Raw genomic sequence first — 25581 nt, forward strand, 5'->3', positions numbered from 1 at the left:
TCCCCTCCAGCAAGAGCCTTGGGAACTGTACTTTAGAGCTGGCCAAAACTCAGAACTTCTGGTTTGTAGGAAATTTTGACATTTCTAAATTTGGTTTTGGATTTGGAACAAAACCATTTTTTAAAAAAAATTTCCCACTAACAGGAAATTTTAAAAAATTAAGTTTTGGAAACAATGACACATGGAGTTTCCAATATGAATTATTCTCCCTGGGAACCCCAGCAACAGCTGACTGAAATTGATATTGTTCTTGTCAGTTTCATATCAAGAATCATGTCAGTTTCAGTCTGCAGTTGCCAGGGCTGTCAGGGGCTGCCATTCAACAGCCCTCCTGTGTGGACTGCCCCAGGGCAGGGATTCCAGGACTTTCAGGCCAGGATATGTTTACACTAGGAAAATAAAGAGTGTTTAGCAAACGCACAAATGAACATGTTTGCTGCATGCATCTCATTTACACAGTGTAGACAAGAGAACAAAGAAGGCTGGAATGGTGGCCAAATAAAAAGAGGTTGCATCACTGCTCTCTGGTGCTCCTGTAGGTTGAGGGTGGAGAAATTTGTCCCCCATCCAGCCCCCTGCAGAATTTCCCCACATAAAGCCTGAGGGAAGGGTGGTGAATTTCACACATAAAGGAAAAAATTGTTTATTTGTGGGCGTTTAGTGACTACCTCGCAAATACAGTATAAATAAATTGAAAACATTGTCTGATGCATTTTGTACCAGTCATGACTGAATTCCACACATGCAGCATCTTGTTCTTCATGGGGGTTAAGGAATAAGAACTTGATTTTTTTCTTCTTCTTTGAAGGCTAATGAGAGTAGGATGCTACGGGATATGTTAATTTAGGCCTGGATCTCCTGTCCTGTCGCCATACTCAGAGGCAAGGGTCTGGGGGAAGAAAAACCCTTCAAAGTGTACCTTCACTGATTTCCTCTGGATTCTTCCAGGGTGAGCTGCTAGCCCTACCATGGAACAGCCATCAGTTCTGCCACCAATCTCCATTAATGCCCTAAGTTTTGCCATGCAGAGGGTTTTTGCCAACATAGGAGCCCCCTGAATATCGCTTGTACTTCAGTAATGCACAGTTCCAATGGAGCCATGCTGTTAGGGACTGCTGAGCTGGTGGCTGCCAACAGAACCTCTCTTATAAGGGTTAGGCACCGATGGTGCTCCACACAAAAGTTAATACAACCTGGACAGTGTTGCCTTTTGTTTAGGATTTGGGAGGGATGATCCATATCCTCTTTCCTAGACCTCCACATCTTTCTCCTGCCTCAGACTCACCCTCTCCAACACCCTTTCTCACACGCATATTCAGTGTCCCACAAACGTCTCTCTCCATAGGGACCTAGAAAAGAGGATGGGGGAAGTGTCACAAAGGTAGCTAATCTCCTTCCTTTACTGTGTAGGAAGAACCAGATCAGCATATGAGGATTGGGCCCATAGATATGAACATTAATAGATATTGGACCAGATCCTCAGCTGGTGTAAATCAATGGCAATGGAGCTATGCTGGTTTACACAAGCTGAAGATGTGATGGCTTATTTTGCTTTAAAAGGAAATGGTCCAAGACTTTACAGACCTTTAGCTCGTGTTGTCATTTTGAAATGTAGCTTTCTTTGTTAGACCTTTTAAGATGTACTGACTAGTTTTCTAATTTGGTTTATGTTTTTAAACTTCACACTGCAGTATCAGTGACTGTAGGAAATAACTGGAAAGCAACCATCATTATTACATTTTTGTTATAATACTTTGCCCTTTTCCTTTAGATTTTTGAAATTGTCACCTGTCCTGAAAATGTATAGCTTGTCTCAGCTTTGTGGCTACTGTGACTTATAACTGGAATATTTATAGCTGTTGTTGAGATTTGACAAACTGGTTCAACCAAATAAGAGACCACATAGAGTAGATTAATAGCAGGGAGCCCTTTATTTTACTTGGCAGGGCTTATCATAGACCATCAAAGAAAGTAGTCACTTAGCTATTGGTGTTGCGTGGATGAATAATGTGAACAAAGAGGTCACAAAGTCTGAAAGCTGAGCTTACCCTGGAAACAGAAATAACAGCTAGCAGAACAGTTTATGGACTCAAATACAATTGTTTTATGTATTCAATGTATACAGTTCTTATTGTATGTATTTTATTGACATGCATGGAGAAAATAGATCATGAAGGAGCTCAGAAGCGACAGACAGATGAGCTGCTGAGCAGTTTTAAAAATTCTCGATTCATTTGTTTTCAAAGTAGAGTTAATACAATGCATTTAAAACCAGAATATTTCAGATTTATTTTTTTTTATATAAAATATAAGCACATAACCAAACAAAACATACTTAAATACATACACAAAGTGGAAATATAATATAAATAATAAAGTCAATATTCATTATTTACAAAACCTGGAAAAAAAACCCTGAACCTGTAAAAGTCACGAAGGGCATTAATTATTAAGGTGATAGAATAGATAAATAAGAAAGAATATAGTTTTAAGAGTATTGGGGATTAATATATACTAAACTACAAAGGTATGCTATAGTTTTGTGTGTGACCAGACATTCTTGTGCTTTTTCTATGTGCTTCTATTAGACAGTCATTTGTTTTCATTAATGCAATATTAGAGCGCTCACTCAGTCAGTGTCTGAGGGAGGAATTGCAGATTTCCATTTTCTTAAAATAACTCTTTTAGCCATTAGAATAGTTAGTGCACTTCATTTCTTAATGTTAACTGGTAATTCCAACTCATCCAGCATGCCTAACATACACAAGCGTGGAGAAGGGAAAATAGTGACACTTAGTTTTTGAGAGAGCACTGAATATAATATTCCAGAACACATTAATTTTTGACAGGTATGGAGGATGTGCAAAAGCTTGGCATGTGGCTGTTTGCATCTCCATCACTCATTATGCATTGTCAATCTAGCCATAAACAAATACTCTTGAGGCCAGTAGTATCTTTTTAATACCTTGTTCTAGAAAAATCACAAGGATAAGGAACTTGAAGTATCTTTCACATTAAACTAGATATCCTCCCAGGTTTCTCTTGAGATAGTAAGGCTAAGTTCGTTTTCCCATTTTTCTTTGAGACTGAGATTAAGAGCGTGCTGCAAAACATTGCACCATCTATAAATAATTCCTACAAAGTGAATTTTGTTTCCATATTTCTTAACATGTTCTTCTAGAGGAGAGTTAAGACAGACCAATTGTTCCCTATCTGTGCATGAATCCTTGATCATAGTTGCTGAAAGAAGGAACTGAGAGACAGCGGTAGCTGGTATTTGTTACACTTGTAATTGGAGGCCAGTCTGCATCTGGCATTACATCTTTAATTTTTGTTAATCGTTGTTCTGTCTAAATAGTCCTAAACATGGAGTTGGTCTTAATCCTGAGGCCCGGTGTGACTCAAAACACTCTGTGTGCACACCTTACACACAAAATATACCTTGTGAGGTATTATTTGAAAACTAATACCTTGCTGGTCAATAATATCATGACAGGTTTCAGAGTAGCAGCCGTGTTAGTCTGTATCCGCAAAAATAACAGGAGTACTTGTGGCACCTTAGAGACTAACAAATTTATTAGAGCATAAGCTTTCGTGGGCTACAACCCACTTCTTCGGATGCATATAGAGTGAACCATATATTGAGGAGATATATATACACACACATACAGAGAGCATGAACAGGTGGGAGTTGTCTTACCAACTCTGAGAGGCCAATTAAGTAAGAGAAAAAAAACTTTTGAAGTGATAATCAAGATGGTTCAGTACAGACAGTTTGATAAGAAGCAAGTGTGAAAATACTTACAAGGGGAGATAGATTCAATGTTTGTAATGGCTCAGCCATTCCCAATCCCTATTTAGCCCTGAGTTGATTGTGTCTAGTTTGCATATCAATTCCAGCTCAGCAGTCTCTCGTTGGAGTCTGTTTTTGAAGTTTTTCTGTTTTAAGATAGCCACCCGCAGGTCTGTCAAAGAATGGCCAGACAGGTTAAAGTGTTCTCCCACTGGTTTTTGAGTATTATGATTCCTGATGTCAGATTTGTGTCCATTAATTCTTTTGCGTAGAGACTGTCCGGTTTGGCCAATGTACATGGCAGAGGGGCATTGCTGGCACATGATGGCATATATCACATTGGTAGATGTGCAGGTGAACGAGCCACTGATGGTATAGCTGATGTGATTAGGCCCTATGATGGTGTCACTTGAATAGATATGTGGACAGAGTTGGCATCGGGCTTTGTTACAAGGATAGGTTCCTGGGTCAGTGTTTTTGTTCAGTGATGTGTGGTTGCTGGTGAGTATTTGCTTTAGGTTGGGGGGTTGTCTGTAAGCGAGGACAGGTCTGTCTCCCAAGATCTCAGATCTCAGATCTTGGGAGACAGACCTGTCCTCGCTTACAGACAACCCCCCAACCTAAAGCAAATACTCACCAGCAACCACACATCACTGAACAAAAACACTGACCCAGGAACCTATCCTTGTAACAAAGCCCGATGCCAACTCTGTCCACATATCTATTCAAGTGACACCATCATAGGGCCTAATCACATCAGCTATACCATCAGTGGCTCGTTCACCTGCACATCTACCAATGTGATATATGCCATCATGTGCCAGCAATGCCCCTCTGCCATGTACATTGGCCAAACCGGACAGTCTCTACGCAAAAGAATTAATGGACACAAATCTGACATCAGGAATCATAATACTCAAAAACCAGTGGGAGAACACTTTAACCTGTCTGGCCATTCTTTGACAGACCTGCGGGTGGCTATCTTAAAACAGAAAAACTTCAAAAACAGACTCCAACGAGAGACTGCTGAGCTGGAATTGATATGCAAACTAGACACAATCAACTCAGGGCTAAATAGGGATTGGGAATGGCTGAGCCATTACAAACATTGAATCTATCTCCCCTTGTAAGTATTTTCACACTTGCTTCTTATCAAACTGTCTGTACTGAACCATCTTGATTATCACTTCAAAAGTTTTTTTTCTCTTACTTAATTGGCCTCTCAGAGTTGGTAAGACAACTCCCACCTGTTCATGCTCTCTGTATGTGTGTGTATATATATCTCCTCAATATATGGTTCACTCTATATGCATCCGAAGAAGTGGGTTGTAGCCCACGAAAGCTTATGCTCTAATAAATTTGTTAGTCTCTAAGGTGCCACAAGTACTCCTGTTATTTTTAATAATATCATGGTGAAATGTAGGTAGCAACATTATATGTAAAGTTATGAATTCCCCCTGTATGTTGTCACTTGTTCCAAACCAGATAGACCTGTCTAGGCAAAAGTTGTTACAAAACTTACATATAAGTAGTAAACAGAATCCTCAAGACAGCAGGGGAAGAGATGGCAGGAATTCAAACAATTTGCATTTTAGCAAACATGAGCAGGGAGGGGAAAAAAAAGCATGGAGCCTCCTTCACCCCCAGACTCCATGTCACCTTCTTCTCTGCTTGAATAAACTTTATTCTGAGAGGTAACCTTCAGAAGAATGCATTTCAAAGGTTCACTGAACTATAGAAGAAAGGGGCAGAGAACCCTAAATTATCTCTTTCATCTAAGATGACAAAGGAACCAGCTTTGGGTCTCTGGAAAAGATCCTGACTGAGATGGGGGTCAGCCACCATCCTGCTGGAAGACTGTGGGTGAGAAAGGCCATCTTGGACAAAACCTTGAATCAAACCTTGCTAGATTAAGTTTTAGATGCATGTTTTCACTTTTATTTGATTGTAAACATTTCTAACTTTATCTCTTATACTCCAACTCAAAATCCTATCTCCTTTTGTTAATAAACTTGTTTTACTATTAATTTAAACCAACAGTGCTGTGTTTGTACTAAAGTGAATGTTAACTCCAGCTAATGTGGCAAGCTGGTTGGTTATGTTTACTTAAAGGAGAAAACGGATCTTATTATTCCTCTGAATATTGCAGGAGATGGGTGGACACATCAGAGCACATGGGTCTGGGGAAGTTCGGGACTGGGGTGTGTGTTGAGGTGACCTGTTAATGTTAACCCATTCTGGTAAAGACAGAAGTGTGCCTGTGATAACTGTTGTTGGATTCAAAGTGGTTGAATCAGACAGAGCTATACAGCATACAGAACACAAAGTGCATGCTGGCTGTATGTATGCCCCAGGCAGGGAACAACAAGTAGCAGAAACATTTTGGGACAGAACCTCTCTCTGGTCTGAATTGCATCCCAGAATGTGCTAGTGTTGGTCTTGCTCCTGAGGCGTGGGTTATCCCATAGTGGTACAAGAGGAGAATTAGTAAGATTGGATGCTGTCATCATCTTAACACGTTGCAAGATACCCTCAAAGCTTATTTTAAAAAGATAAAAAAGCTAGCCGCATATTGAAAATGTGAGACTTTCTGTTCTTAGCTCTTCCCTCCACACGATGTAATCATTAAGGTCCCAATTCAGCAAAGCATTTAAGTGTGTGCTTAAGTCTATATCTATTTGGGAAAGCACTTAAGTGCATGTTTAACTATGAGCACATGTCCAAAGTTAAGAATGTGCTTCATTGTTTTGCTGAATAGAAACAAACTGCTGAATTGGGGCCATAGAAAATACCCTTGAGAGGCTACTGAACTCTATTCTAACATTTCTTTGACTGGGTCTATCTAGAACAAAATAAAGTCTGATATAGTGGCTTACCTATGTCAGGAATAATTTAAGAACATGGCTGAAGTCTTTACTAATTCATAATAGGTAAACAAATGAAACTGCAAGGAAGTGGAAGTAAAGATGTAATTTCAGGGTTACTACTTGTCAGCTAGGAAATAGAGATGAAGATGAGCATTGCAACAAGTGTCATAAATGCGTTGTTTAATTAAGTACTGTGCACTTGCTAAAAGATTCATGTGAAAATTCTTATTGCAAGGCATAAAGCTTATTCTTTAATGCCAACAAGATTGTATGCACACTAGGTGTGTCATCACACAAAGCTATTGCACTGCAGTTTATCGAAAAAACATTCACAACTGTCTCATTGATACTTCATTTTTTTTCAATACAATATACCCTAACCTACCACTGGAGTTACATATTCAAGTCAGATGTTCGATAAGTGTTAAAGTCTGTTGATTAGCTGTTGGGGTGGTAATGATTATAGTAAAATTTAAACATTGTAGAATCAGAAGCAAGTACACTTTTCAGTTTGACATTTGAGGAGCCTTGCAAGCTTTGTTGTTCTGTTCTGTTCTGTTCTGTAAAGTATGTGGTTAGCAAATCACATGGATTCCACAGTGAAGCAAATATGCAACCAGAAAATGCTGCTTCAGAATATTATTTTGTGTGTGTGTGTGTGTGTGTGTGTGTGTGTGTGTATAGAGCTTACAACACGGTTGTGTTAGAAGCAGGAGCACTTAACCTTTTCAGGTGAGGGCAGATTGAAAAGTATAAGCGGCAGAAGTTGTTTTGCTCGCAAGGAAAGTGCACTGCTGAAATAAATTGCCATTTGCAGTAGCTTTTAAAATAATTACAAATGCACTGAATAATAAACAAATACATTCTTTAGAGCCCAATTCTGTCTGTCTCACTTACATTTATTTCTGTGCAACTACCCCCAGAGTAAGGCTACTGCTCAATACTGGAATTTTCAAAATCAGTAATGGAAAATAATGAACAATACATAATATCAGCAAAAGTTCAGACCTGGTAAAGATATAAGTTCTTTGGTCTACATACTGTCATTAATTCTTGGCAAAACTCTCATGGATGTCTGATGGTGACTGAGGTCTACGTGTGGCCATTAGCCTTTTGAAGTGTCAGCAGGAAAGTGTGTATACTGCTGTCACTTAAAAATGTGTCTTTATTTGTAAACAATAAATTTGATATGAAATGTATTGCTGGGAATAAATAGGAAACACCAGGGTGTCACTTTCTGGACCACAACTGCACTTTATAAAGCAATTGGAATAAGTAGTACAAGTGAAGTCAGAAAATGTTTTCATATGTTATACTCTCATCCATTTATGCGCTGGTTTTATGTTGTGCATGTAACACTGATCTTAGTAATAAATAGCCCTTACCAAAAGGCAATTGCATAGTAAAAGATTTCTATCTGTTCTCTAGCTCCATACTCTGCCACCTTTTACTACTTATTGCAGCATATTTGCAGGCAAGATTCTCAAAGAGTTTCTGGTCTGTTTCTCACTTTTACATGTGGCGATGCATTGTGCTGTCAATAATTTTTTATGGGGTGTATGTGTTTACAAAAGTATGTGATATCTGTTGATCTGAAAAATAAGAATGTAATCACTCTTGTATTTGCAGTATTCTTCCCCCTGTTCCCCTCCGCACCCTTTCCCATTGGTTTGTTAATTTTAGGCAAAGGCACTAAAAAGAGGAAAAGAGGCACCATCACTTCAGGGCTGTAGAATTTTTATTCTTGGTTGTTTTACAGTGAATAACAGTAAAAACTGTGTAATTTACGTATCTTTGTTGGCTTCGTTTGTAGAACGGTATCTGAATCATTTCCTGTTAGTGAATAAAATCAAGAGGTTTCAGGGTTGTTTAGTCTGGGTAACTGGGAGTTTGGTGTATCTAATGTGTTCCAGAAGGTTAACCATTGTGAACTCCCTCGTCTGAGCCACTTCCCATCTTTAGATGGGTTGCAACCAATACAGTTCCCTTCCAGTTAACAAATCATTGGTCCCCTTCCACATAACAGGAAAGGGATCAATCTGTGGCAGTGTGAACTCTCAAAAAGACGTATTTCCTGTCTGTACTATAACAGAGAAGAGAATAAAGGAGAGTGAATCTTCCATAATAATGATTCACAGAATAAATACATTCATATTTTATGTGTACTAGTTTTTTAAAACCTCATTTTGTGTTCCCATAAAAGCATACTACTGTGAAGAGCACAGATCTATAATTCACATCTTTATCTAGGGTAAAGGTGTTCGTTTTCAGCAAGGCATTTTAATTGACATTTTTATGTACAAATAAAAGCCAAAAAGCACTAGCAATTTTCTGAATTGTCAGCAATAGGGAGTAATTAACATAAACTTCTTTTCATGTCAGAAGGACTGACCTATATGGTGCAGCACTCTGAAAAATTGGACAAAGGTGCAGCTTTATGCTACAGAGCCATCTGGAACAGGGCAATTACTTGGGTTGCAATTAGTTCTAAGTGTCAAGATCCTCAGGACACATGATTTTGTCAAACATAGTGTTTTTGTGGCACTGAGTCACTAATCATGTATGTGATGTCTGCAGGCAATTGCTGCTGGCAGTGCTTTCTTCAGCATTTGACCTGTGCATTTTTGAACAGTAATCCTTCTTGTATTTTTCTTTGTTAACCTCATTTGTAAGCTTTCATTGATTTTCCTCCTTTCTTTTTACAGCTGCTGTTGTATTTGTAATAAATTATTTAGTGAGCACAGTGTGACATGAAAGGGAATGTTTTACAAAAGATGAATTTTTCTGTTTTGTGTGGCACTTCTCCCTGGACTCTTGTGATCTCATGGATGATGCAACTAACCACATGTGGGCTTCCACTTTTACTTAGGAGTGTTACATTGCAGTCACTTACATGTATAATAAATTATCCAGTTCTTTAATGGATTTTTCAGAGTATTTTCATAATAGAAGCATATTTATGGAAGGCTGAAGTCATTTTCTTTATTGGGTTTCAGATTAATTATTTTGAAAAAAGTGATAGGTTTAACTCAGTCTTCAGTACAGAAGGGAAAGAAACATTGCAATAAATATTGGAGATCTGATAAACGGTGTCTTAACTTTTAGAAAACAAACTTTAATTGTCTTACAAAAAGCAACGATAAACATTTAATAACAATTTAGAAAACTGTATATACTAATATTTCAGAATCAACACAGGGATCGGCAACCTTTGGCACGCAGCCCGCCAGGGTAAGCCCCCTGGCGGGCCAGGCCGGTTTGTTTACCTGCCGCGTCCGCAGGTTCGGCCGATTGCGGCTCCCACTGGCCGTGGTTCGCTGCTCCAGGCCAATGGGGGCAGCGGGAAGCGGTGGCCAGCACATCCCTCAGCCCGCGCCGCTTCCCGCAGCCCTACTGGCCTGGGACGGCGAACTGCAGCCAGTGGGAGCCGCGATCGGCCGAACCTGCGGACGCGGCAGGTAAACAAACCGGCCTGGCCCGCCAGGGAGCTTACCCTGGCAGGCCGCGTGCCAAAGGTTGCCGATCCTTGATCTAACACATGGATAAATGTTTTGGTTGAATTTTCTTTTTAAGGATGGGAGCTTCCTGTAAAGTGTTATGTTCATAATATAAATTAAAAACATCTAGATTGGAAAGGTAAGTGAATATTATACCCTCTTGATAGAAAAAGTATGACATAATAAATTGATACTCTGCTAAGTCTTAGCCTGAAGGCCAGAAGGGAGGACTGACAAAATTTTATTTTTAAAAATATGTACCTTGATAGTATCAGGGTTTGTTAGGAGGAGATTCTTGTTTCAGCTTTTATGTATAATGTCATGATAATGCTGGAGGGAGTTTAAAAAACATAGTGTGGTTTTGCTGAAAAATCTGATGGTGTTTACAGGAGACATTTAGTTACTCTGAACTTTGTCTATAACATGTAAGTGTAATAGACCTATTTCTTAAGTAGGGCTTGATGAATTGGACAGATTAGAGGTGGTGGTGGTGGGAAGTCAGATTTTGCACCAAATTTTGCTATTACAAAGCTTTAAAATGTATTGCACTAAAATTGCGACTTTTAAATCTTTATGGATGTTGTGTTAGGAAGGCACGAAAAACTGGTTAATTGATCACGAAGTGCTAGCTTCCTCATGCAACTGTACATGTGGACAATGGATGGAGGAAAAAAGCACAGGTGTGTAAACAGGCTGGTCAAATGCTATATAATAATTGTCCCACTTAAGATTAGTTTTTTAGTGTTGTTCCCTACACATGGAGTAAGCTCTAGATGCAAGCTGGAGTGGACAAAATCAGAGAGGATTGTTTAGGTATGTCTTCTTCAGAACTTAATAACTGATGCTTGTAATATATGTTCCAAATTCAGGCATAATACATAAAACTTGATTCTACCACATCATGACTAGTTCTCCTTTGAGCGCTTGTCCATGTGAACATTCTACTGACGGTGCACATTGGCCTCATGTGCCAGAGGTCAGAGTTTTTTGGCTGGCAGTATCCATATGGCATGCATGCACACTTCTGTCCTTGTGCTCCATGTTGAGGTCATAAAAGGCCGAAGTGTACTATAGCAGATTGCAGACTCACCACTGCGGCACCTCCTGCTGGTCGTCCGGTAATTAGCTCAATTCCAGCACTCGGAGCACCCCCTGCTGGCTGGTGTCTCGCCTGCCTCAGGCCCCGTGTCTCTCCCGGACCCCAGTGCCCCTTACCCTGGGGTTCTGCCCCGCAGCAGTACCCCTATACTCTGGGTCTCCCCTCCCAGGGGAACCCTCTCCCCCTATGCCCACCTTGCCTCAGTGGCTACTGCCAGTCATCATCTAGCCCCTGTTCTCTGGGGAAGACTGCAGTCTGTAGTGGCCACTCATCACTGGCAAGGGGGTTGGACCAGCTGCCTCTGCCTATCCCTGGGCTACACCTCTGCAGCCCCAGTACCTCCTTAGGCCTTTAACAAGGCCTCAGCCTGGGGAGTTGCCAGGCTGGAGCTCCCCGGCTCCTCTTGCCCTTCCCCAGCACTGCTCTGCTTCAGGTACCCTGTGCTCCCAGGCAGCTAGGACTTTCCCACTCTAAGGCTGGAGTGAGACTGCCCCAGCTCCTCCCTTAGCCTTTATATCAGGGCCAGCTGTGGCCTGATTGGGTGTGGCCACAGCTGTGGCCGCTTCCCCAATCAGCCTACCTTTTTTCCTCGGAGCGGGGTAATTGCCCTGCTACAGTGCCGACTGCCATTCAGTTCCTTTCACTGCCTCTTGGCTTAGAGATGGAGCCCTCCCTGACTGCCTGAGAGATTGCCTTTATCAGCCTTTCCTGACTAGATAGCTTTTCTACTTTATCAACAGTCCTTAGTTAATAGTTTGTAGTTGACCGATTGCCTGTTGCAACCCTTATTTCTAGATTTTGTGATTTGTTTCTGGGATGGTGTCATCTGGTTCTCCAAGTCTCAGATGGACACTCAAAATGCCCATATCGTCTGGGAGAATTGCACGTTCCCAGCAAATATGCTTCGGAATTAGGAAGGATAGGGAAGCTCACCTCCAGGTCTTTCTAATTACCAAATCCATGAGACCCAATTCTGAACCGGGCTCACTACATGCCTCCTCCATGGGGACTTTAGAGCCTAAATGTATAAGCGAGTGCTCTTTGCTCTTGAGAAATCCAGCGGCAACTGCCCAAAACACCCTGAGAGGATCCAGTACTGCTCCATCTGTCCATGCCTGCCTATTGCCTTGACTGTCACCAGGATGTCTTAGTAAACAAATGTTTAAGAATGTAAAACAACTCAGATTAACAACCAAAACTAAAATAAAGCGACAAGAGCTAAAATAAACACAAAACAACACCAAACTAAACCGAAATAATAATTAAAATCCCCACTAAACAACATAAATGATTCTTAGGATTGTACCCACCCCACTTGCCACTTGTTCCGGGGACATGAATTACAAAAGTTGAGGCCCACAAAGAAATCTCTGGTTCTGGAGAATTTATCCCAGGGACTGAGAATATTGTCAGAATTTATCTCCCCTGCCATCACAGAGAATGGAGTTAAAGCAGCTTCTCGCTAATCAGTCCAAAGCCATACCGTGCTTTAAAGATCATCATTATCACCTTGAATAGCACCCAGAAGTGAATCAGAAGCCAGCACAGAGATTTGTGAGCCAGCATTACATGCTCTGGTTGACTGCCCAATTCTACCTTCTGTGCCAGTTGAGTGGTCCCATATTGGGATTATTGCATTAGTGTGTAGGTGACAAAGGCTTGGGTGACTGTTGTGAGATCTGCCTCTTAGTGGATTGCAGCGTCTGAATCATCTATAAGTTAAAAAAGGTCATCGATCGCTGCTGCTACCCAGAGAGTACAGGAAAAATTATGAATCCAGTAGGGTTCAGACTGCAAGTTGTTTGGCAAGAAAGAGGCATAGTTCTCAATAGCTGCTGTGGAGGCCACTCAGCCCACTTCTAACTATTATCATTATTTATTTATTTTTTGTATTATTCTTTACTACCTCTTTGTCCTTTATCAGTAAGTATAATTTTAAAATTGATCAGAGTTAAGTTTTAGTTAAATTTCTTTTATTCAAGTCCCTGTCTGATCACGTCCTGGGAAACGAGTAAAATGATAGAATCTTGCATCAATTTAAAGAAGATATACAGCTGACTCTCCTACTGGCGGAGACACTGTATGACACAGAATATCTCACATTCTTCCCTTAGTAGTCTTGTAGCCTAGTAGTTTTCAACAACAGGGGAGACATCCTCTCATCTGCTTCCCTGCTGTCCCTTCAGCCTGGAGCAGTCTTTCCTTTTGGGTATGTCTGCACTTGGAGGTATAAATTCCAGTTTGAGGAGACATACCCGCACTAGCTTAGATTAAGTTAGCATGCCAAAAATAGAGTGTAGTCACAGCACTGCAAGCGGCGAGAGAGGCTAGCCACACCGAGTATGTACCCATCCAAGATGCTAGACATGTACTCAGGGTGTCTAGCCCCGCCCACCGCTCCCGTTACCATAGCTACATTCTGGTTTTAGAGTGCTAACTCAATGAGAGCTAGCACAGATATGTGTCCTCGAGCTGGAAATTATACCCCCATCTTGAAGTGTAGACGCACCCTTTGAGTCTGCTGGGCACCCACCCTCTACACATTCATACAGAAACACACTTCTTCCATGAAGGCTTTCAGACAAGACTTATTAAAGAAATATTTCAATTACATAATTTCTCTTTTTAAAAAAAGTTAAATCTATTCCAATTTAACCAACAAGAAATATGCTAAACAACATGCATACGCTGTTTGGCTCTCTGTGGCCAAAATGCAGTGTGCTTCCCGGGAACTCTATTCCTATCCATTGTTCTCCTCTTCTGCCACCCGCTTCTCAGTGTTTTATACCATGCGTGGTATATTGTCACTATTGGCATTTTGTATTTAACTTAGAATGTACACTCCTGAAATATGGGACCGTGCTTTTACCTGTGAAGAGCCAGGCAAGTATGCTGTTAAATAAATATATATTAACAATGATACCAACCGGATGTAACACTGCAGCAAAGCTGAGACGCTACCCAGCTGGCTGCTCCCTGTCTCAATTTCCCCCTCTGTAAAACCTCTGTGAGGTTTGTGAATATTGATTTATTTTTTGTACAGAGCTTTGAAAATATAAAGTTGTTATCTTGGCAGTTGCGTTTCTCATAGATTGGATCGGGGGAGGTGAGATGCAGAGAAGCCAGAAAACAAGTGATTACACTAGTCAAAATGAGATATATTAGGGCTTTTGCTGCAGTAGACTGTTCCTAGAGTGGTTTGGTTTTCACAACTGAGCTTGAGGAGGAGGAAAGCAGTAAACACAGAAGATATGTTTTCACTTTGGTTTTACTGCCAATATTTTCTACACATTTTTGAGGAAGTGGAGTGGCTCTTCACTTATTTCACCTCTGTTGCCCTCCAGGTGTACAGTCTCAGGGATTCATTTAGTACCTGGGGAATGTGTACGCATTTCAATTGCGAACTTAGCCTCTTAGCTGAAAATATAAATGTGTGTCTGTACATGCCCAAGGGAAAAAGCAAACTGAGCCGTTTTCAGTTCTCTGCTCTTCGCCAGCCTAGATTATGTAACAAGGTGGTGACATAGTGAATAAGGTTAATAGGACTGTGATGTTATGAGCAAAAAGCATGTACTGTAGTTATAGAGAAAGCTAAGAAAAAAGTATTTTACAAGAACACATTGACAAAATTATGAGGATATACCAAAAGTATAAACATGATTTTCAATCTCTAATTTACGCTCATCCGCAGAGTTCTGAGATGAGATTTTACGCTTCAGTTCATAACATGTTGCTAAGGATCTTTTAATGCTAAGGATATTGGAGGCAGTGTAGTTTTATTGAGTTTTGTCTCTATTTTAGTAAATTGTGTTCCTGCTCTTCTTCTGTTTGTCTGTCTAATCTCTAGTACCGAGGCTCTTGGCTCTGAGGATTGGTATGTAATAGATTCACAGATTCATAGATTCTAGGACTGGAAGGGACCTCGAGAGGTCATCGAGTCCAGTCCCCTGCCCGCATGGCAGGACCAAATACTGTCTAGACCATCCCTGATAGACATTTATCTAACCTACTCTTAAATATCTCCAGAGATGGAGATTCCACAACCTCCCTAGACTTGAAAGGGGAGCAGCTGAGCTCTTTCCCACCCACTACAAACTGTCTGCAACATGGTGTTAGTCTTTAGTAGCCTTGACACAATTAGTTATGAGTTTGCCTTCACCAATGAAAGAGTAAGATGGAAATTTGAGGAAGCAGCAAGAAATCAGAGGAATGGTGAAAGCCCCCCCCATTTAATTCCTTGAAAATATTTTATTTTTTTGCTATTTGGGGTCATTTACAATAAGACATTACAATTACATTGTCTTGACACATATAGATACATATTTAATACAGAATTAACAATATTAGTCAACATATTGTATATTGAACATACAGTTAAACCTCAGAGTTACGAACACCTCGGGAATGGAGGTTATCTGTAATTCGGAAATGTTCGTAACTCTGAAGAACAGGTTACGGTCTTCAGCCACGGGGGCCTACGGCCACGGGAGGGGGGTCATGGCTTGCGGGGGAGAGGTCAGGGCTTCTGACCCTTGGGGCCCTAGAGCTCATGGCGGGGGAGATCGGGGCTTCTGCCAGACGGGAGCACTAGGGCTCAGGGCTTTAGACTTGGGGGTGCACTGGGGCTCGGGGCTTGAGCCCTGCGTCTGCATTCCCAGCTTCAGCCCCATGGGAGTGCTGGAGCTGAAACTGGCACTCCCTTCATAGCTAAAGCCCTGAGCTCCAGCGTCCCCTGCGGGGCTGAAGCGCTGAGCCCTGGCACCCTCCGTGGGGCTGAAGCGCCGAGCCCCAGCGCTCCCCACAAGGCTGAAACTGGAAATGGAGCTAAAGCCCCAAGGCAGTACAATATTTGCTGGGGTTTATTTATTTTTTGTCTGTGCTGCTGCATGATTACTTCTAGTTTCAAGTGGTGTCCAGTTGACCGGTAAGTCCATAACTCTGCTGTTTCTATCGTTGAAGTTCTACTGTATATTGTTACATCATTAACATTACCCTTTCTTTCAAAATTATTTAAATACAATATACATTTAACCATTCATATTACCTTTTTGGGGGGGAAGGGGAGAAGAGTCTCAGGAGAATAGAAATAAAGAAAAACTAAGGGAGGTGGGGGTTGTAATTCAATTATTATCCTCTGCATATCCTTCTTGACTATACTATAAATACAGGAGTACTGTTTCTGTATCTTAGCATCTCAATGATTTCAGAATTTCTATTTGTTTTGTAGTGCAAGGTATACTATTACTTTTATCCTTTTTTTTGTGAATTTGTCTTTCACTCTTCTCACAAAATGTGTTAAGTCTTCAATTATAAGACATTCTATTAATAGTTCCTTCCCCAGTGATCTACAGCAGGAATCGCTGCATGGGTCCACACATTTAAGATTTTTTTTTTATAAAGAGCAAGAATAGGAGTAGCTTCCTGGCTTGAATCTTTTTAACAGGCCAACTCCCAATATGTATGTCTTTAAGTCTGGTATGATTTCTTTCAGGATGGTTTTCCACATTTTTTTTTACCATCTACCAGTCCCATATCATGTGTTTGAAAGAGAGCCTGGCTGTTTTGCATGTCATACAGATACCTGGGACAATATTATATATCATATTATATAGAGATGGAAAAACATACATTCTGTAAACCAAATAGAACTGAACTTGCACTGTTTAGTTAGTATTAAAGTCAGTAGTTATTATCTCATTCCATTCCTTTGCTGTTACTTCATATTTATAGTCTGCACTCCATAATTTTATAGCTTTGAGGTTTGTCTTTTTCGCAATAAAGTCATGAGAATATATATTCTAGACATAATTTTAATTGCTGAAACTTCAATCTGTGTAAAAAAGTTTCAATACAGATAGCTTTATTGGTTCCTTTTTTCTCTGAAAGTGTTTTTAATAAAATAAGCAATCTGTGTAACCTCATATTGCACATTCTTTTCTTTTTTTAATATATCAGCTATATCTGTTTGTTTTAAGGATTGTCCAGTCCCAAAAAAATCCTTCCATGTATTTTAGTGTTATTTGTCCCAATACCTAAAAACTTTCTTGTTCAACCTGGGTTAGAAAGCACTATTATTTTTTATTTTTGATATTACTTACATCTGCTCTTGTTCGGTCAACTGCCTCACATATGCCCTGTTAGTAAGTGTACTTTATACGTAGCAGGCGATATTTCATGAGTGCTGGAATTTTGGGTTACGAGTCCAGCATACAATTATATAATGAGATCAGGTTTGCCAGTTTCTGCTGTATATGTGTCCATGATGGATTCTCTCATTTAGAGATCCATTCCACTACTGGTCTAATTTCTGCCACCGTATAGCATCCCTTGAATTCTGGTAGCACGTGGCCTTCCCTCTCAGCTGGTCATCCTAGCCATTCTGTTTTGATTATTGGTTTCTAGTTTGACCATAGGAATCTGTGAATTTTTTTTAAATTTCTTGAATAAATTTTTGGGAGGTGTATAGGGAACCATGGAAAAAAGGATACACAACCCTGGGCAGGACATTCATTTTAAGTTCATGGAGTCTACCTATCAAAGTCAATGGTAATAACATCCATCTTTCTAGGTCATTGTAAATAATTTTCATTAATGGTTCAATATTCATTTTAAATAACTCCCCTGCTTTAAGTGATACATTAATGCCTACATATCTAATTTTATGATCCACTACTTTCAATGAGCTCTTAAACATTTATTGGGTATTTTTTAGAGCCAGGTGCAGAAACTCTGATTTAGAGTAGTTTAATCTGTATCCATATTCCTGACCAAAAGCTTAAATTATTTCTTGTAATACTGGCTAACTTTTATTTAAAACTTCTATAAAAAGAATAAAGTCATCAGCGTATAGTGAAACACACATTATCTGTGTTTTAAACATTTTGTAGAATTCAGAGGTATATCCACTTCTGGTCCAGAACTTTTCCCTCATTTTAGCGATGAGATTACCATCTCTATTTCTTTCTGTGTTATAGGACCATCTATATATCAAAGTGAGCATTTTAAGATCCTGCAGTGTACTAGATTCCAGTTCTTCCATGTTTGCTAATATATATCTCGTGGAAATATTCTGCTAGTACTTTGTTAATCCTTTTGTGGTGTGGTTTTTTTTTTTATTAAAGTATTCCATTTTTATCCTTATGGTATGGTTTGGCTGTTCTGGATCTTCTGTTGGAAATCAGTCTGGCTAGTAATCTGTCAGATTTGTTCCTCCATTTGATCTTTGTTTGGCAAATAAGAGAGCTGTCTGGTTTTTTCCCCCTGTTATCAGTGCTTCTAATGCTCTTTATGCATTCTTAATCTCTTGGAGCAAGTCTGCATCATTAGTCAAATAATATTGCTTCTGCAAACTGTAAATTAGTTCCTCTAAATCTACCTGGTTTTGCTTGTCTTTCCCCCCCCTATAACTGTTATATAAGATAACTCCTTTAAAGACCTTCCATCTAGTTATTGGGGATATATCACATAGAAGATTATCCTTAATATAATTATCAATATAGTTTTCCATTTTATTCATGAATTATTGTCTTTCAACGGTGTTACTAATTCTCCTACTTTTGTCTTATTCCTGAATTAGACTTTATTTTCATGAAGACAGGCATGTGGTCTGAGATATGTATTAATCTAATTCTGATGTTAAGTTTTTAATTTAAAAGAAATTTTCATATAAAAATTAGATCTATCCTATTATATGTTTTGGAGAAAAAATGAAGTCCCAAAGCATGAGTTTGACCCGCCTTATATATTTTCAGGATTGCTGGAAAAATCAATATTAATCAAAGCTTTTTGCTGAGGAGCTGTTTGTGGACTATTGTAAATTCAGCCCTTTTCCTTCTAACACCTATAGAATAATCTTGACAGAAGGAGACTCAATTGCCCTCAACTCTTACTACTTTCAATTTCCTGTCTATGTCGAGAATCAAAACCTGGTCTCTGAAGCTATGTAGCCTTATTATGATAGCACATGGTCTAATCACATTTCTTTTATATACTTGTATCCCGATCTGGTGAGCCTTTTCAATGCCAGAATCCATGTTTCAAGGTATTTTGTGGGGTAGTTGCCTTTGGTCCCCTCCGGCAGCCTTAGAATCCTACAGTCCCTATTTTCCACATCTTCCAGTTTTTCACTCAGGGCAGCAGCTCTCTTCACCCAACTCTACGTGCCCTCAATGCTGGTAATTCTAGACTCCACATCTGTCGTGGTTACTATGAGTTAATTTATTTGATTATTCATTCTCTGCTGTTGGTTATTCAGTTTTTCTTCAATCTTGCTGAAACAGATTTCCAGCACCACAGTTAAATCAGCAGTAATCTGTGCCACTCTTCCGTTACTCTTCCCCGCAGACTCTGACGCCTTAATCTTCATATTATCCTCTTTTCGTTTATTCTCTTTTCCCCTTCTTTTTGTTTTTTGTCTAGAATTGACAATCGTCACCCACATTTCTGGGAGAATCATATTAACTGCGAGGCCACCTCTGTACTCTGCACTCTGTATTCTGGAACAGCCACTGTTGTCTGTGGCTAGGTCTACACTGCAGCGGGGGTCCGACCTAAGATACGCAACTTCAGCTACGTGAATACCGTAGCTGAAGTTGCGTATTTTAGGTCGGCTTACCTGGCGGTGAGGACGCGGGAAAGTCGACCGCTGCCGCGCTGCCGCCGACTCCGCTGCCGCCTCTTGCCGAGGTGGATTTCCGGAGTCGACGGCAGAGTGATCAGGGATCGATTTTACCGCGGCTTCACTAGACGCGGTAAGTCGATCCCCGAAAAACCGATTGCTACCCGCCGGATCGGCGGGTAGTGAAGACAAAGCCTGAGATCCTCCTGGAGGGGTGGGGGGATGTCCCAGTCACTCAGCTCCTCAGCTTTCTGACAGGAGAACAATGTGTCTCCTGCTGCTACCGAATCAGTGACTTCAGGAGACAGAATGGAGGGACAGTCCTGAACCAACAACTCTTCTGCACTGCTTGCAGTTCTTGGGAGGGTGGGGGAGGAGAGACACTCCCCTTTACTTCACTTTTCTGCTTCCCAGCAAATAGGGAGAACTTGTCTCCTGCTACCATGTTTTCAGGGAAGGAGGAGGGAGGCAAGGGAGGGTGGGGGTGAAGCCCCAGCCTTTCGCTGTGTAGATCTCCGCATCGAGGCAGAGGGGCCTCTCGCTCACCTCCAGCAATGCTGACAGTATATCTCCAGTGGATGGAGGGGGAAGAGGAGAGGCCTTCAGCCTGCTCTGATCTTCTCTGCTCCTGCCTCCTCCACTCTATTCTCACTTGTCTACTGCTCTCCTGGACTCCCCCAGGTCTAATCAGGGGTAGTAGCTCTCATTGGAGGGCTCTGCTGCTAATGTTACTGAAAATTAGAGACTAGGTGAATTGGGGGCTCACTGTGTCTGCTTCCTCACTCTGCCGTGGCAGTGCAGTCACGTGACCTGGTGAAAGCTCTTTACACAAACTGGTATTTGCTTCTGCTGAAAGACAAATACAGGGAGTTTCTAAGACACAGTGGTTTAAATTTTCTAAAACAATCATCACTTTGTTGTTGTTCTGGCTGTGAGTGATATGATGTGTTGCCATCAGACTTTTGTATAATGTGGGCAAAGACATTTATTCTCCAGTACGGCATCTATAGCACCAGGTAACTGAGTTGTTCTTTTCCCGTATAATGTCAGAAATTGTTCCCATTGAAGGCTTGTCTTCAATGTAGTATTGGCCTGAGTTATCTGCACTCAAGTCAGCATCTCTCTAGAGTTAGCTTACTCAGATGAGGGCGGTGATGCCACAGAACACTCAAGCAGCGTAGGGTGTTTGTATGAGCCAAGCAGACTAGCTGAGCCCTCGCTGCATTACTTGTTTGAGTGTCAGCAGCATTCGAGCTTCTTCGGCCAGCTAGCTGAAATTTAAAGAACCACTTAACTTGACCGTTGTGTGTGTGAATGAGAGTTGGGGTAGGGGCAAGACTCGAGTTATATCCTGAGCTAACACTGCAGGGAAGACATGCCTTTATTCTTGCTCTGTTTTAGGAAGAATTACACAAGAACAGGAGTTAAGTACTGACCGAATATATGGTTTTGGTTTACTTTCCTTGCGGTTCTTGACAAATCTGATGGAGCTGAAACATCATTTTTACATCCCGCATCCTCTCAACTTGGCATGCTTGCGTTGTAATCCCCATACTGCTGGACAAGTGGGAGTGGGGAGGACTCATGGCTGAGGGGAGAATTTCTCCTTTTGGTGGGATTTCCAGGTACTGACGTCCAAATTCTATGGCGATGTACTCTCTTTACAGCTCTATTGGCTTCATTGGGTTGCTTGGGGACCAAATCAGCACCGACTCTGTTCTCAAGATCTGTAATAAACAGTTCTCTTGTTGTTTTTAGCACAAAGTAGAAGGGGAGACTGAAGTGGCATGTTGTGGTTGGTCCCACGTTTATTCAAATTATTTATAGCTCTACCAGCAAAAAAGGATATGCAATGTTCCTGGTTTCAGTAGACTTTTTAAACTAAGCTTGATTAGCAAAAATGTATTGCCATTTGTTATGCTAATCAGGTAAATGAAACCATGAGTCTAATTCCAGGTCCAAGATACAGGAGAAGTTTTTTGTTTTTTTTTCCTGGTGTCAACAGAGATTTTAGGTATTGTGCTGCCATCTGTGAAAGATAACTTGCTGCTGCCTGCAGGTTGTATTTTTATTATATTGGCCATCTGGCCTGCTGTTGATGTAGACCTTTAATCTTTGCAAAGGTTTAGTGTACATTGAGCATCCTCCATTTCCTCCTGTACCACAGAAACCTGAAAGAATAACGTTTTGAGTCCTTCATGAAAGGTAAACTTGAAACACTTGGCAATCATGTATTGAGAGCCGTGTAGCTCCAGGGACTCCATGTTAACAAGAGCAAACAAGGACAAGATCGTATCTCGTTCCAGCAAGGTTATTATACTGCTCATTATTATATAGTCTTGAATGAACACAAAATCTGATAGAACTTGTTGTTGTATTGATGCAGAAGTGAGCTATTGTGGCAAAGTGAGGTATTGAGGCACATCCATCTATTAAGGACTAAGTAAAAAATTGCTGCAGCATTGTTGCTGTTTTGTTTTGTTTAAGTGATAATGTCCATGGTAATTTCATATAGATGTGCAAATATCCCTGCACTGATACTGAGTATCATGGCAATTATCTGGTGCGCACACTCCCCATTGCAAGTTACATGCTTCTTTCCCCAGTTCATCCTGTGAGGTTTTTCCTATAAGCGTGTCAAGGCTGATTCCCCACTCTGGCACTTTGAGTGCGGAAGGTGGGGACCCACAAGGATTCTGAAAATTAAACTGACCACTCCAGGCTTGTATTAAACTCCCAAGGTTACAGCTTCTCTCTGACCTTGGATGGGTAGATGCTGCCACCACCCAAGTGCAAAACCCCTTTGAGAACCCAGGAAGGCGCACTGGGGAATTCCTTCCTGTGGGGTACCCTCAAGCCCTTTCACCCCCCTCTGGGGAAGAGCTGAGAAAGAAAACAAAGGAAATCAGCTGTTGCCACCAGCTAATTAAACAACATGTGCACAAACCTCTTAGGACATACAAATCCAATCCTGTTCTTAAAAAAAGGTAAATTTTATTAAAAACAAAAAAGAAAGAAAATACATTTGGAACTTAGGCTTTTTGCTAGATTTTAAAAAAATAATTACAAGGATTAAGAAGCATCAAGATAGCTTGCTTGAGGTCCAGCTTAAAGGTTACAAGCAAAACAAAAGCACCTGGAGTTAGCACAGAGGAGTCCACAAGCCATAAAGAAATAAAAGACATAAACCTAATCACGTCTTCCTAGACATTTCGTGATCTACTTACATATCTGGGGTTTCAAATGAGTAGTTTCTAGGTATGATCTGGTGATTTTCATACCTGGCCCACAGCTTTTTACAGCATAGCTCCAGCCCTGTCTCTGCTCTGTCCCCTCTCTCTAGACAACAACAACAACAGACAGACAAAGGGGAAGTTTTTTTCCCAATTTTAAAAAGTTCTAGCCTTCCAATTGGCTCTTTTGGTCAGGTGCCCACTCCCTTCCTTTTACCTATGGACTTTTTTAACCCTTTACAGGTAAAGCTAGTAGAGAACAGATACTAACAGGGATTTTATAGCTAACTGTCTGGTTGGGTGTCCATAAAAGAGACCTATGCCCCCCACACCCCCTTCATTTATCACAAACCCTGTGTTGGGTTTACTGGAAAGACATAGTTATTAATACAGCTGTGGTGTTGGCACTAGGAATTAGCCTTGTGATGTGTTTTTAAAATAGGTAGGTGGTACTTTTAATTCCAGCTGGAAGCAAGCTGTTTCCCTGTGTTTTGCTTTTGGTAAAAATGTTAAGGCTTTTTCCTACTTCTGTGTTTTATTTTTAAATAAACTGAAACAAAATGAATTAAAGTAGGCAACAATATAGCCATTTACATTCTTGTTCAGCACTGGTATCATAGGGGCTACTGTAATTGCAGAAAAGAGCCTGCAATCTTCTGTTCCATCTTAGCTAAATATACCGTAAGTATCTTTGCTAGATAGAGTGGGTAACATTTTAGAGGTATTGGTATTTGTCATGTATATTATGATGTTCTCCTGTTTTCTCCTGGGATGTATTTTTCTTCAGGCAGTCAGAAAATTGAAGGGAAAATTTGCAGGAGAAAAAATATAAAAGCACATCTGTTGTACAGCAGTTTTTTAAAAAAACAGACAATTGTAACCAGAAAGTTTCTTTCAGTGCTGCACTTTTGTTCTCTTAGGTTCATCTCCTCAGGTTCAGTGTTTCCTAACTCCCCAGACATTTTTATTAAATCTCTGAAGAAAAACTTGGAGTTTTTTACAATTTTTTTTAGTCTTTGTTTAATTTTTTGCTTAGTTTGACAAAAGTGGAAACACATTTACAATTTGCTTATCTCTGATTTGTTGTCTCTGACTTGGTCAGGTCATTAGACTTTCTCTTCCTCATCTCTCAGCAGCCATGCTGCCAGTGCACATGCGATTCTGGGAGAGATTTGCATTCACAAACTCCAGTCCCACTTCATGTTGAAGAAGCTTTATGAAGGCAATGTATTTGCAGATCAGTGAGGCTAAGGGCTTGTCTCCACTTACCGGTGGATTGACGCTGCAGCGATGGATCCACTGGGGGTCGATTTAGCGGATCTAGTGAAGACTCACTAAATCGACCGCAGATCGCTCTCCCGTTGACTCCGGTACTCCACTGGAATGAGAAGAGGAAGGGGAGTTGACGGGAGAGCGTCTCCCATCGACATAGAGTAGTGTAGACTCCACGGTAAGTAGATCTAAGCTACGTCGACTTGAGTTACACTACTAATATAACTCAAATTGCGTAGCTGAGATCGAAAATGCTGTATGCTACAGAAAGACATTGTAAATTACTGCTGTCATAAGCAGGAATATCTAGATACTGGCAGCCATATTCTACCTTGATGCATTATACTAGTATGTCAGTGGATTTCCGTGAATACAAGGGTCATTTGTAAATAGTGTGGGTTTTGCTGGCTTCACCTTAGATTACGAGGGGCTTGAAAATGCTCATTGTACATTTATGCATGTTATCTCCCATATTACAGTTGCACCGTGTATGTGTGGAGGAGCACAAAGTTATATAGCTTTCCAAGGCAGCAGTCTGAGATTTTCACCTCAATTGTACTTCGAGGCCTGCTACAATGTGGTTTTTCATCAGTTCTCCTGCTATGTTACATAGCAACATACTAAGCCTTTTTTGTGGACTTCTGCAACTTGAGTGCTTTTTTCCACAAAAAGGGAATTTACTGCCTTTTACGGCCAAGTTTAGGGAGCGTTCAGGTGGTAACTTAAACTCTTTTATGCTCAACTACACTCCTAGACTTTACTATGTTTACACTATTGATATGTCAGGGAGTCTAATTTTCTGTGATTTATGCACAAAGGAGCTGGAAGAAGGTGTAAAGTGAAAGTATTTCCCAACACACTCTGCCTTGTGCCATCTTCCAGCTCCTTAGAGTGTATGTTCCACCAACTTAGACTTGCTGGCACATTAGTAAAATTGGTTTAAGTAGGTCTAGTAGAATCTGAGTGTTGGTCACTGAAAAGAGTGTATAAAATACATTGCTGAATTTGGCCCATTGCTTGGAAATCCATAGGTTAGGCGTGAAAAACATAACATTTAATTATTTATCAATCCCTAATTACAGAAGCTCCCCGACTTACGCAAGTGTTCCATTCCGGAACGCCTTGCATAAGTCGAATTTTGCGTAAGTCGGGAACATATCTTCGACAATTACGCGAAGAAAAAAAAAAAGCTTACGGAACTTT

The 25581-nt window shown here is 40.6% G+C and overlaps 1 protein-coding gene across 1 annotated transcript in view; it reads left to right on the forward strand.

Moving 5' to 3' along the window:
- The window catches only part of SH3RF3 (SH3 domain containing ring finger 3), a 390314-nt gene that overhangs the window by 26660 nt on the left and 338073 nt on the right, over positions 1-25581 (forward strand). The window lies entirely within an intron of this gene.

The sequence above is a fragment of the Emys orbicularis genome, chromosome 1, assembly GCF_028017835.1.
Source record: "Emys orbicularis isolate rEmyOrb1 chromosome 1, rEmyOrb1.hap1, whole genome shotgun sequence".
NCBI lineage: Eukaryota > Metazoa > Chordata > Testudines > Emydidae > Emys > Emys orbicularis.